Below are 12,333 nucleotides of genomic sequence, written 5' to 3' on the forward strand. Positions count from 1 at the left end.
CTCTTTGTATCTTAAAATCTTAGGAAATGACATGATTATTTGGAAGGCATTACCTTGTATACATATGTCCAATCTTTTCCAGTTTCGCCCAGTCTTGTCCAAAGGACATTCATGGCCATTTGACATTCAGTAGCAGTATAGAAGAGAAGCAACAATTTAGTAAAACAAGTATCAAAAATTTTCTCAAAATACAAAAACAAAAAAATAAACAATAAAAGTAATATAACCGGAAAAAAAAGTTAGATAGATAGTTGTTTACAATTTTTTGGTAGTCGGGGAAATCTCTGCCAGTGCAGTACCATGAGGACCCCAAGGTTCATTATCACTTGCATCGAGCACCTAATTTGTGAAAAATGGTAAAACAATCAATAAAATAATACCAGTGGCCAATAATAGTGACTTTATAGTTTGTAAATATATAAAATCTGGCAGTCCAACACCATTGCATCAACAAATTATTCAAAAATTACTTGATAATAGGTAGAGAACATTTTCTCTTTTCAATCCATCCTTAAAACACAAATTGATGATTTTAGAATTGTTCTGCACCCTAAATCTCCTTAAGTTTCTTCTCATAAAACATTTGTATCACATCAAAATTTAATGTTAACACTTTCCATGATTCCTGAAAGGAGAAATAGTTAATGCATGAATGTGTAAATCTCTGTGTACTAGTAAGAAATGATCAATCTAACTCTTCTCCACAAACCTTGAAAGAGAACAAACTAGTGTTCAACATCAATATATGTTTCCTACAAATTATATCTACCACATAATAAGTTGAACAAACAAGTTTTAAACTAGTAGAATTTTTTCCAACTGATTGAAAAGTATTTGGTGAAAGTGTCCATTTGTCAAAACTTTCTAATCAATTTCTCTTCCCATATTGGTGATAAAAAAATCTCTTCCCATAACACGTTGTAATTTAAAATTTATTAACGAGCTGAATTTAAAAATACTCATACAAATAATATTCAACGGATTAAAATTAATTTTCACAAATCTTAAAACAAAATACCCATGAAACAAGAAGAACCCTCTCTGTGTAAACCCCAAAATTTGACAAAGGTTTAAAAAGCACCAAATAAACCTTATGATATAATCGTAAATCTAGTTATGCACTACAAATCACTATTTATAAACTGACAAATGGACCTAACATGAAATTCTAAAAGCTAACATAACTTTTGCATCCAAATTGAATAATCTCCCCTAAGTGTCACCTAATAGTTCTGCGAATAGTCAAAGCTCAAAGGCTTTTGGTTTTTTAAATGGCCACCATCCAACTGGCGTTCTTATCCTTACAGGGTGGGATACAACACAACCAATTCCTAACAAGCCGGTCTTTTCTTGACTCCCAAAATTTAATAAAAAAACATTAATTTAAAGTATATTTCTTTGAATTGTCTTATTTGCAATTTCAATTTTTCATCAATGGAGAATCAATTTTAGAAACCTCACGAGCTCATTCAACTCCCAATATGATCCAAGAGGTTTCCGATGGACCCCTTCTACAGTACTTGATAATATTACTCGTCACCCCTATTTTTTTTCATCCAGCTTAGCTATTATAGTTTCAAACCCACTGCGTCTTTGAAGAAAACACCAATGTACTTAACTACACACAGCTATGTAAGCACTTTTATTACTATAATAATATTAATTAACTATCTTGTCACATATATTAATTATAATCTCCAGCAAAAAACCCAACATTATTAAAAATGATGCCTATAGAGAATATAACCCAATAACACCCGCCACTCAGTTGAATCCAATTAAAAATTTTGTAGTGCATGAATGATATCCCAAAATATTTCTCAAATCTAGTAAAATGGAAACTTGAGTTTGTCCCCATAAAAGAATTTTTTTCATTTCACTACCACTTTAAAAAAAACCTTTGAAGTTTTTGTGGGATGAGGTGTAAGGGCAAACAAGCACGTGCCTGCTTGACCCACTAAGAAAACCCAATTGACTGGGATGGTTAGTAAAGTACTATACTAGTGTAAGAAAACTTGGAAGGAATGACACAAATTGAATATCCACATATCAAATGGAAGGCTTGCAGCGAGGCCCATAAGTTCAAATGTAGTTGATTTGGAGCCACTTTTAGGGTTCATATAACACCCATGGTAAACTCGTCGAAGGGTAGTCGAACATGGCAATACGAGAACATGCAGTTGTACATATAGAAACAAATTGACAAGTTACCCTCGGTCATACTTACATTGTCAATGAATATGCAATCCTTTAGGGAGATGATGCCCACCTCGACCTCCATTGTGAGCATAGTATACTCAAGACATATGACTTGATTATTGATGACCAACAATACTTGGAAAAAAAATTGAGTAACCCTAGTGTCAACCCATTCATACCCCGACCAAAGTGGGAGACCACTCTCAGCTTGTTCATCTGTTAGGTTTTTGGCCCTACCCGATATTCCCCCACCCCAGAGGCCAAGCTCTCCTCGACAATGCCCGCTGATTGAAAAATAGGTCAATAACGATTAAAAACTAATTAATAAACTATAATCAGTCTCTAATATTAGACTGAAATGAGGTTAACCTAAAAAGTTGTGATAATCCAAGCTAAACGTGAACAATGCTTTTGCCCACTTCTATAAATTGATAAATGTCACTTGGTGAAAGATACGTTTTTACAATATTTATTACTCTAACTACCTTGAACACCAGAGAACCTTTTGTAGATACTTTGTCTATCCGACCAAGACCCTAAAAGCAACCAAGATTTTAGAATGACCTATGAGTGTTTCATATTAGTAAGGTAAAGAAGAAGATACCTCTCATCCATACATTTATGAATGTTCGCATTTCTATATATAAAAAATAAAATATAAATGATATTTGTAAAGAGAAGTATTGAAGAGTAATACAATTAATCTATTAATCTTTTAACAGAGAGATTGCCTATTTAGTTTTGATAAAAAAAAGATTGTATGCTTTATATACTTTATGAAAGTGAAATTATTTTAATTTAATAAATAATAAAATTCTCATTAAAAATGACAGTAAAATTATATTACCTTATAGAATGGTATATATAATATATTTTAAAATATTTATAATATATTTTTATTTTTTAAGTATTGTAAGTTATAAATTTCTTAATATATTTATGAATATTGTGTTTAAAACTTCATCCACGTGAACTTTTTTATGTAATGTCATTATTAACAAAACTTTTAAAAAAATATCTTTTTTTAAATTCTAATGTTTTGGTTGAATTAGGGGGTAAATATGAATGAATGAATTTGAGATGATTTGAACGAAGGGTCTCTTAGGTTGTTTGGATTAAGGTAGATATAGTGAGAAATGAAAGAAAAATTTATGAAAGTTTGTGATTTATTTGATAGGTTTGATTGAAATTGTATTTTTTGTAATTGATAAAAATGTATGATTACAAATTTGCCAGTGTATATAAAAAAAAGTGAAAAATGAATATGATTTAATTTGTTATGAGTTTTAGTTTGTAAGGACGTTTTCAGCCTTGAAAAAACAGTTTTAGTGTGGTGTTGGTCTCAGTATAAAATTTATTGCACCTTATTCCTTGGGCTTTTTGACCTGAAAATTTTATCACACCTTGCTTGATGTGTTGTGGAGTTGGGATAAAAGTTTGAGATTGAAATTCATTATAATATTTCCCCAGTAAATATTTGAATCATGTCTGCCAGTGCTGAAAAACAATTTCAATCTCTGAATACTGGTTCTGTAGTGTTTGATTTATTTCTCTTAGGATATACATCCGTTTAACCTAAATTTTGCTTTGTTTGATCAATATTGTGTTGAGATTCTCAAAAAAAATTTCTTACACAAAATGTTTATGGATGAAGTTTCACAAATTTTGGAAGTTTCAGTGTTTGTTTCATTCTAGAATTTTTCTTTTGAAATCTATTCTAGTACTATTCTTAGGTTTCTTATTTGAGTGCTCACTGTTATTGTTAGCTTTAATTGTTGATTTGTGTCTTAAAATACTCCTTGCAGTTGTCAAATTAATCCGTTTGAGTTTAGCATTTTTAATTGAGTTTTTCTTTATTTTTTACTTATTGGCCTTATAAGGAGAAATTCATATTGAGTGGAAGTTTGGTTTTGAAGTTGTGAAGCAAATTTCTACTTGATGATTCATAGCTCAAGGCTAAAACCAGTGATTATTTGGAGAGGGAAGCAACTGAAGACAAGAATCAAGTTCATATAAAGAGAAGATAGATTTGACAACTTGAAGAAAAGAAATTCATAAAAAAAATATTTTATTTTTGGCAATGTATCACAAAACCTTTTTAGTTCTTTTTGTGTCTTTAATTTTCTTGCTTTCTTGTTGTGTTTGGGAAAATTCTATGAAAGCAGTCCCATTAAGACATTGTAATAGCTAAATTCATTTATTTATTAGTAGTGAAAATGTGTCAAGGGGTTCCAAGTGTCACTTGCATTTTCACATAGGACACATCTAGTGTACTTTTCTGTCTTTCTTTTTTTTAATTTTCTTGCCTTTAATTTCTTGTTTTCCTTTAATTTCTTTTCTGTCCCCATTTCGTGTTTGCTCTCCGTTTGTAGTTGATCTTCCTTTGATCACTAGGACGCTTTGCATACATCACATTTAGGGAAAATTTCTTTTGAGGAAAAACTTTGTTAAGACTATCTGAGGTAAGCTCTGGCTAAGGAAAGACTTGGTACTTAAGTAGTCCTAGTGACTCACTTCTCTTTTCTGGGAGTGAACTTGGAGACAATTTAACTTGTTGACCTTGATTAAAACTTAGTCAACTCTAAAACCTATTTGTGAAATTTTTTTTATCACTCATTTGAAATAAAAAAATTTGTGAAAATCATTTCTTTTTCATTTCAAAATGAGTGATCATAATCATGCATCTAGTGTTCAAGGTAGTAATCAGAACACAGAAGATGAGTATGGGTGGAAAAAAGAGGTTAGGTTTTTAAGAACAAAATTAGAAGAACATAGAGAAAATACAAATTAAAAATAGATGAGTTGAGAGGAATGTTTAGACAATTAGTTATTAATCAAAACATGGGGAAAAGGCGTGAGGAAAAAAGGCATAGGAATAGAAGAAATTATGATCATCATGAACAATCTGATAGTAACTCTGATCATAATGAGGAAACACATAGAAGACATCGCCATAGGCCTAGATATGAAAAATTCCCAAAAGAAACCAGGGTAGACCTTCCTCCTTTTCATGGTAGAAATGATATAGATGAATTTTTGGATTGGGAGATGAAAGTGGAACAAATTTTTGCTAGTCACCATGTGGAAGAAGAGAGAAAAGTATCCCTAGCTACACTTAGCTTTTAGGGATTAACTATGTATTGGTGGTCTACACTATTAAAAGATCCTGAGGTTCAAATCCGTCATTGGATTCAACTAAAAACTGCCCTTAGGAAACGCCATATTCCTTCCTACTATGATAGGGAGTTGATGTATCAACTCCAAAGACTTCAGTAGAGAGATAAATCAGTAGAGGAGTATAGGCACAAAATGGAACTATTAATCCTGAAGGCTAATGTTAAGGAGAAGGCTGAAGTAACCATTTCTAGATTTCAGAGTGGCCTTAACTTAGACATAAGAGATAAGGTTGAAAAGATTATCCTAGCACATCCTATTGTGGGAAAGAGTCTAAGAGGGAGGGCTATCCTTCCAAATCGGGGTATGAAAGACCCAAAGATACAGGTAAAGAAAAAGAAATTGAAAAGGAAAAATACAAAAAGAGTTTTTATAAAGAACCCAAGACAAGAGATGTTCAATGTTTTCATTGTCATGAAAGAGGACACTATGTTTCTAAGAGTCCTAAAAAGAGAAATATGCTTTTAAATGATTATGACAGTGATGACACTAGCTGCTCTACATCCTCACCGAGTGAAGGTGAAATCCTGGAGTCTGAAAGAGAATTCCAAGCTTATACAGGAAGCTTAATGATGGTTAGGAGGCTACTTGGCAGCCAACCTGTTGAGCTAGAACAATCTCAACGAGAAAATCCATTCCACACTCGCTGCAAAGTTTTTGAAAATATTTGCTCAGGGATAGTGGATACTGGATCTTATTGTAATTGTTGTAGCTCAAGATTGGTTGATAAGTTAGCCTTGACTATTGTACCTCATACAAAATCTTATAAACTTCAGTGTATTAAAGATTATGAAGGTATAGTAGTCAAGAACCAAGTAAGCATTCCAATTTCCATGGGCAATTATAATGGAAATGTTTTATGTGATGTGGTACCCATGGAAGTTGGACATATTTTACTTGGAAGGCCATGGAAATTTGATAAACATGCTATTCATGATGGCCTTACCAATAAAATTAGCTTCCATCATAAGGGAAAAAAATTAACTCTTTCTCCTCTTTCACCTCAACAAGTGAGAGATGACCAAATAAGTCTTAAAAAGAAAATTGACAAGGAGAAGAGAGAAGGAAAAAAAATTGTTAAAAAAAACTCTCTTTTCTGAATGAAGTCACAAAAGAGAAGAAAAAGAGTTTGGAGTGTTGTGCCTGCTCCAAATAAGCTGTTCCACAAAAACCTTTAAAAAATAAATAAAACCTCTTCTAATGGAACAACCTCTCTTTCTTCTCCAATGCAAGGAAGCACTTCCTGCCACAAGTCAAAAACTTGAGTCTCTACCAAGTGGGGTACAAAAACTTTTAAAAGAATTTGATAATCTTTTTCCTAAGGAGGTTCCTAGTGGTCTTCCACCTTTGTGGGGGAATTGAACATCAAATAGATTTTTTTCCTGGAGCCCGCCTACCCAATCGGCCAACTTATAGAACAAACCCTCAAGAAAAAAAAGAAATAGAGAAACAAGTTATTGAATTGTTGAAGAAGGGTTGGGTTCAGAAGAGTCTCATTCCTTATGTTGTGCCCATGTTGTTGGTCCCCAAGAAAGACGAGTCCTGGAGAATGTGTACTGATTGTAGGGCAATCAACAATATAACTGTCAAATTTAGGCATCCAATACCAAGGTTAGATGATATGTTAGATGAATTGAATGGGGCAACTTAATATCTAAAATAGATATTAAAAGTGGTTATCATCTAAATTAAAGAAGGAGATGAATGGAAAACTGCTTTTAAAACCAAGTTTGGATTATATGAGTGGTTAGTCATGCTTTTTGGTTTGACCAATGCCCCTAGAACTTTTATGAGATTAAAGAATCATGTACTAAGGGATTGTATAGGCCATTTTTTGGTTGTCTACTTTGATGACATTTTAATTTACAGTAAGAATCTAGATGAGCACTTAGGCCATCTTCGACAAGTTTTGATTATTCTCAGGAAACATCATCTCTTTGCCAATCTTGTAAAATGTACTTTTTGTCAAGAAAATGTTGTTTCCATAGGGTTCATGGTTGGGAAAGATGGTGTTCATGTTGATCCTGGGAAAATTAAGGCTATCCAAGAATGGCCCACCCCTACCATTGTAGGTGAAGTCTGCAACTTCCATGGGTTAGCTGTGTTTTATAGACGTTTTGTTCAGGACTTCTGTACTAAAACAACTCCTCTTAATGACTTGGTTAAGAAGGATGTAGTTTTTTCTTGAGGTGAAAAACAGGAAAAAGCTTTTGAAACTTTAAAAGATAAGTTAACACACGCACCCATTCTATCTCTTCCTAATTTTTCTAAAACTTTTGAGCTAGAATGTGATGCTTCTGGTGTGGGTATATGTGTTATGTTAATACAAGGTGGTCATGTTATTGCATATTTCAATGAAAAACTTAAGGGATCCATATTGAATTATCCCACCTATGATAAAGAGCTCTATACTCTCATTCGTGCCCTCCAAACATGGGAACATTACTTGGTGACTAAAAAGTTCATTATTCATACTGATCATGAGTCACTTAAGTACATAAAGGGGCAAGGAAAATTAAACAAAAGACATGCAAAATGGGTAGAATATTAAGAACAATTCCCTTATGTTATTAAACACAAGAAAAAGGTGAGTAATGCGATAACTGATGCTTTATCTAGGCGCCATAACTTACTTAACACTTTGGGCTCACAAATTTTAGGGTTTGATAACATAATGGAATTTTAAGAACAAGATGATCAATTCGCATCCATTTATGCATCATGTCTCAAGAAGCCTTGTGATGGGTTCTATTTGTCTGAGGGCTATGTTTAAAATAAAGGAAAACTTTGTATTCTCGAAGGATCCATCAGAAAGCTTCTTGTAACTGAAAATCATGAAGGGGGTCTCATGGGCCATTATGGAGTTGATAAAACTCTATCTATTTTAAAAGAAAATTTTTATTGGACCCACGTGAGAGTAGATGTTCAGAGTTACTCTTCTAAGTGTATAACTTGTTTGCAAGCTAAGTCTAAAATTATGCCTCATGGACTTTATACTCCCCTTCCTATACCTAGCATCCCTTGGGAAGACATTAACATGGATTTTGTTCTAGGACTTCCAAGAACACAAAGTGGATATGATTCTATTTTTGTGGTAGTGGATTGTTTTAGTAAAATGGCTCATTTCATTCCATGGCACAAAATAGATGATGCTAGCTACATTGCTAGAATTTTTTTCAAAGAAGTTGTTAGGTTGCATGGGCTACACAAAACTATCGTGTCTGATAGAGATGTGAAGTTCTTAAGTCATTTTTGGAAAACTTTATGGTCTAAACTCATGTTTTCTACCACATGTCATCCTTAAACTAATGGACAGACTGAGGTAGTAACCAAATCTTTATCCACATTGTTGAGGGCAATTTTAAAAGGCAACAAGAAGTCCTGGGTTGAATATCTTCCTCAAGTGGAATTTGCTTTTAACAGAGTAGTCAATAAAACTACTAATCTTTCTCATTTTGAGGTTGTTTATGGATTTAATCCTTTCACACCTCTTGATTCATAAAGAAAAGAGTTTCTATATTGGTGTTTATTAAGAAGTTCCATGAGAAGGTTAAAGCCCAAATTGAAAAACAAACTCAAAAATATATTGAAAACAATAGCAAAGGGAGAAAGAAAATATTTTTTGAGGAATGAGACTGGGTTTAGCTACATTTACGAAAAGAAAGACTTCCAAACCAAAGAAAGTCAAAACTCAGTACCAGAGGAGATGGTCCATTCCAAGTCCTTCAATGTTAAATGATAATGCATATAAATTAGACCTCCCAACTGATTATGGAGTTAACACTACTTTTAATGTTTGTGTTTGATTCCTTTTGTAGGTGGTGCTGACAATATTGAAGAATTAGATATGAGGACAGATCCTTTTCAAGCGGGAGGGTCTGATGGAGGACCATCCGGAAGTACACATATTGGACCTTTAATTAGGGCCATGGCTAGAAGAATGGAAGAAGAAGAAGGAGTTCAGAAAACTATATTTTTATGGAGAATTAATTTTTAACTTTTCTTCCAAATTTCCTAGTCTTATAAATTTGTACAAAGTAGTATAGACTTTATTTTTGCCTTGTATTTCGACCATTATCTTGGGCCATATTTTAGGCCAATTTTCATGGCCCGTGTATTGGGCCAATTAGAGTAGAGTGTAAATAGAAAAAGAAAGAGTCTAGCTAGAGTTACAATTGGGCCTCCTTAGACCCAATGCAACTCTAGACCATCTCAAGAGTTTTTAGGGTTAAAACTTGCACCTTGGTTGCCCATAAGCACTATAAATACAAGTGTTAGCCCTCTTGTAAATGAGATTTGAATTGATAATGAAAAGCTGTCCAAGTTGCTAGCTCATTTGTCTTCAAATTCTCACTCTCAAGTTTGCACTTCTATTAGTGTGTTGCTTGAATCTTCTTAGGAGTTGACCTAACTGTTAGAATTGTAGGCCTTAAACAAGAGGAGGGGGGGTGAATTGTTTTTGAACATTTTTTTCAAAAATATTGAAGGTATGAAGAGAATCAAAGAAGAATCACAGCTAAAGAGATCAAAGAATGCAAGATAGAAAACTATTTTAGTTGAATTCCAGAAATTCAATCGGTTGTTTCTGCGATTCAACCGGTTGTTTTTATTAGCAGTGTATAAAAACAACTAAAAACAGATATACAAGAGTTAAGGGAGAGAAAGAATCACACAAGAAATTTTATACTGGTTCACTCTTATACCAAGAGCTACATCGAGTTCCTAGAAACCTCTAGGTATCCACTAAGTAATAAAAAAACCATATTACAAACACACAACCACCAAAGAAGTGATCTTGATCCCCTCAAGAACACACACTTCCTTTGGCACACACAATCACACCACAGATCAAAACACCCTCTTACTATGAGAACACAAGTCCTTACATAAATGCAATTGAAGGATAGGATTGATCACACCTGGTACAAATCAAAGTACAAAGCAAGTCCTACTTCGCTCTTAGAGAAAAATCCAAAGCCTTAAGCAATCTTGGAGAAAACTTGATTTCAAAAACTGATCTTGTAACACTTTTGCTAGGAACGTATAACAGAACATTTATACTCCAATTAGCAGTTAAAAACATTTATTATTAAAGTCAAATCAATTTAAAAACATTTAAAGCATATTTAACAAACTTAACAGAATTCTGTTAAGGAAGTTAACAAAAAAAAAATAGTCGGTTGTTTTGTCGAAACAACCGATTGACTACACATGGCACCTTCTCATTGGAGAGTTTTATTTTGAATTTTCAAATTTTGGCTCCAAAATGTTCAACCCTCTCTCCTAAAAGTTAAGGTGCTTGGCTCATGCATTTCTATGATCAATATATGAGTGAATTGTTGTCCAAGTTTGCAAGCTTTCTCACTCCCTTGTCTAGACTCTCTAGGATAGACATCTTGATCTTCTTCTTCACCTTTCCAAGTGATATGGCCTAACCAATCACTCTCCCTACCTGATACAACCCAAATAGCTACAAAGATAACGAAGGAAGTAAAAGACAAAGCGCGTGGTGAACAATCATCTCAGCGAACAATTCAAAACCCCACCAAGGATCACATGGACCTCACCAGAGGAGCTGGACATAAACCAGTACACCAACTATTCTTCCTTTTGGTCTTCTTATAAGATACAAATATGTTGTAAATAATTTGGGCTCTCTTTAGGGGTTCAAATAGCAAAGATAGGCCAAAATAAGGAGCCTTTAGCATAATAGGGGTTGTAGGTATCATTTTAGCTTGTTTCTAGTCCTTTAAGAAGAAATTTTGACCTAGTTTCTAGAAGGACAAGCCTAGGGTGCGGGTTTGACTTAGTCAAACCCTAAGGTTGCCCCTTTTTTAGTGTTTCACATCATACCCTTCATGCTTGTTCTCCAAGGCTGCTTCACCTATAAATAGGAGTCCTCCCTCATTGTATTTTCAAGTTGAATTTGAATGAAGTAAAAAAACTATGCACAAATTGTGTGAGCTCTTAGTGAGGCTTATGTCCTCTTAGGTTTGAGGCCTTATCTTGAGTGATTAGGAAGCTCTCAAGTGGCAGCCAACACACTCATCTTGCTCCAAGTGGCGTGACATTTCTCACCCACCATCATAAGTTTTATCATTCCATTTCCTTCCATTTTCTCCATTCCATTTTATGTTTTTGTCTCTTAGTTATCTTATTTGTTGCTCTTGGGTTTCACTCATAATCATGAGTATGGTGCATCATTTGGGAGGCCATGTCCACCATTGATGTTTACCTTGTTCCCATTTCAATTCCGCAATTGCGTCTCATCCCCACTATATCTTGTTTTTCATCTTTGCCTCTGTGAAGTGAACCTTCACACTTACTTAACCACTTGGTTAAGTTTGTGTCCAGTGGGAATCTTCCTGAGGTCCTCACCATTAATTGTTAAAATCCCAATCTTAAGTAAAAGTGTCACCATAAATGAAACATCTAAAAATCAACTCACATCACTACCTTTCATGCACCTTCAAGGAAACCATAACTCCATTGGAGTCCTCCTCGTTCCATTTCCTTCATTAAGGTTCTGCCAACTCCAACAAAAACTCAAGAATCCAATCGGTCATGAAGGCAGCACCATCGGTCTCTCAATGTGTTCTTTCTTGATTTCATGAGACCTTTCGATGCTTTGGATGTTAACCCAATCTATCTATTTATAGATTTTGTAATTAAGATTCAAAGGGATCATGGGGATTGGCAATCCGCTCGGCATAAGAAAATATGCTCAATGAATTGACTTTCTTCACCCTTAAGCGATATTTGTTGTCTTCAATCCTTAATCTTTGGGCTTCTTAGGATTCCAAAGTCAAACATTTGTCACGGATTAGCTTTGGATGCTTCCAATCTCTACCAAATCTTGGTTATGAGTTAAGGTTGAATTGGCTTCAGATCCAAGCTAAATCTTCTAAGTCCCAACTTTGGTACTCTTAGGCTTAAGCCCTTCCTGAGCGAATCTGGGCT

This window comes from Phaseolus vulgaris, chromosome 5 (assembly GCF_051622355.1).
Source record: "Phaseolus vulgaris cultivar YP4 chromosome 5, ASM5162235v1, whole genome shotgun sequence".
Taxonomy (NCBI): domain Eukaryota; kingdom Viridiplantae; phylum Streptophyta; class Magnoliopsida; order Fabales; family Fabaceae; genus Phaseolus; species Phaseolus vulgaris.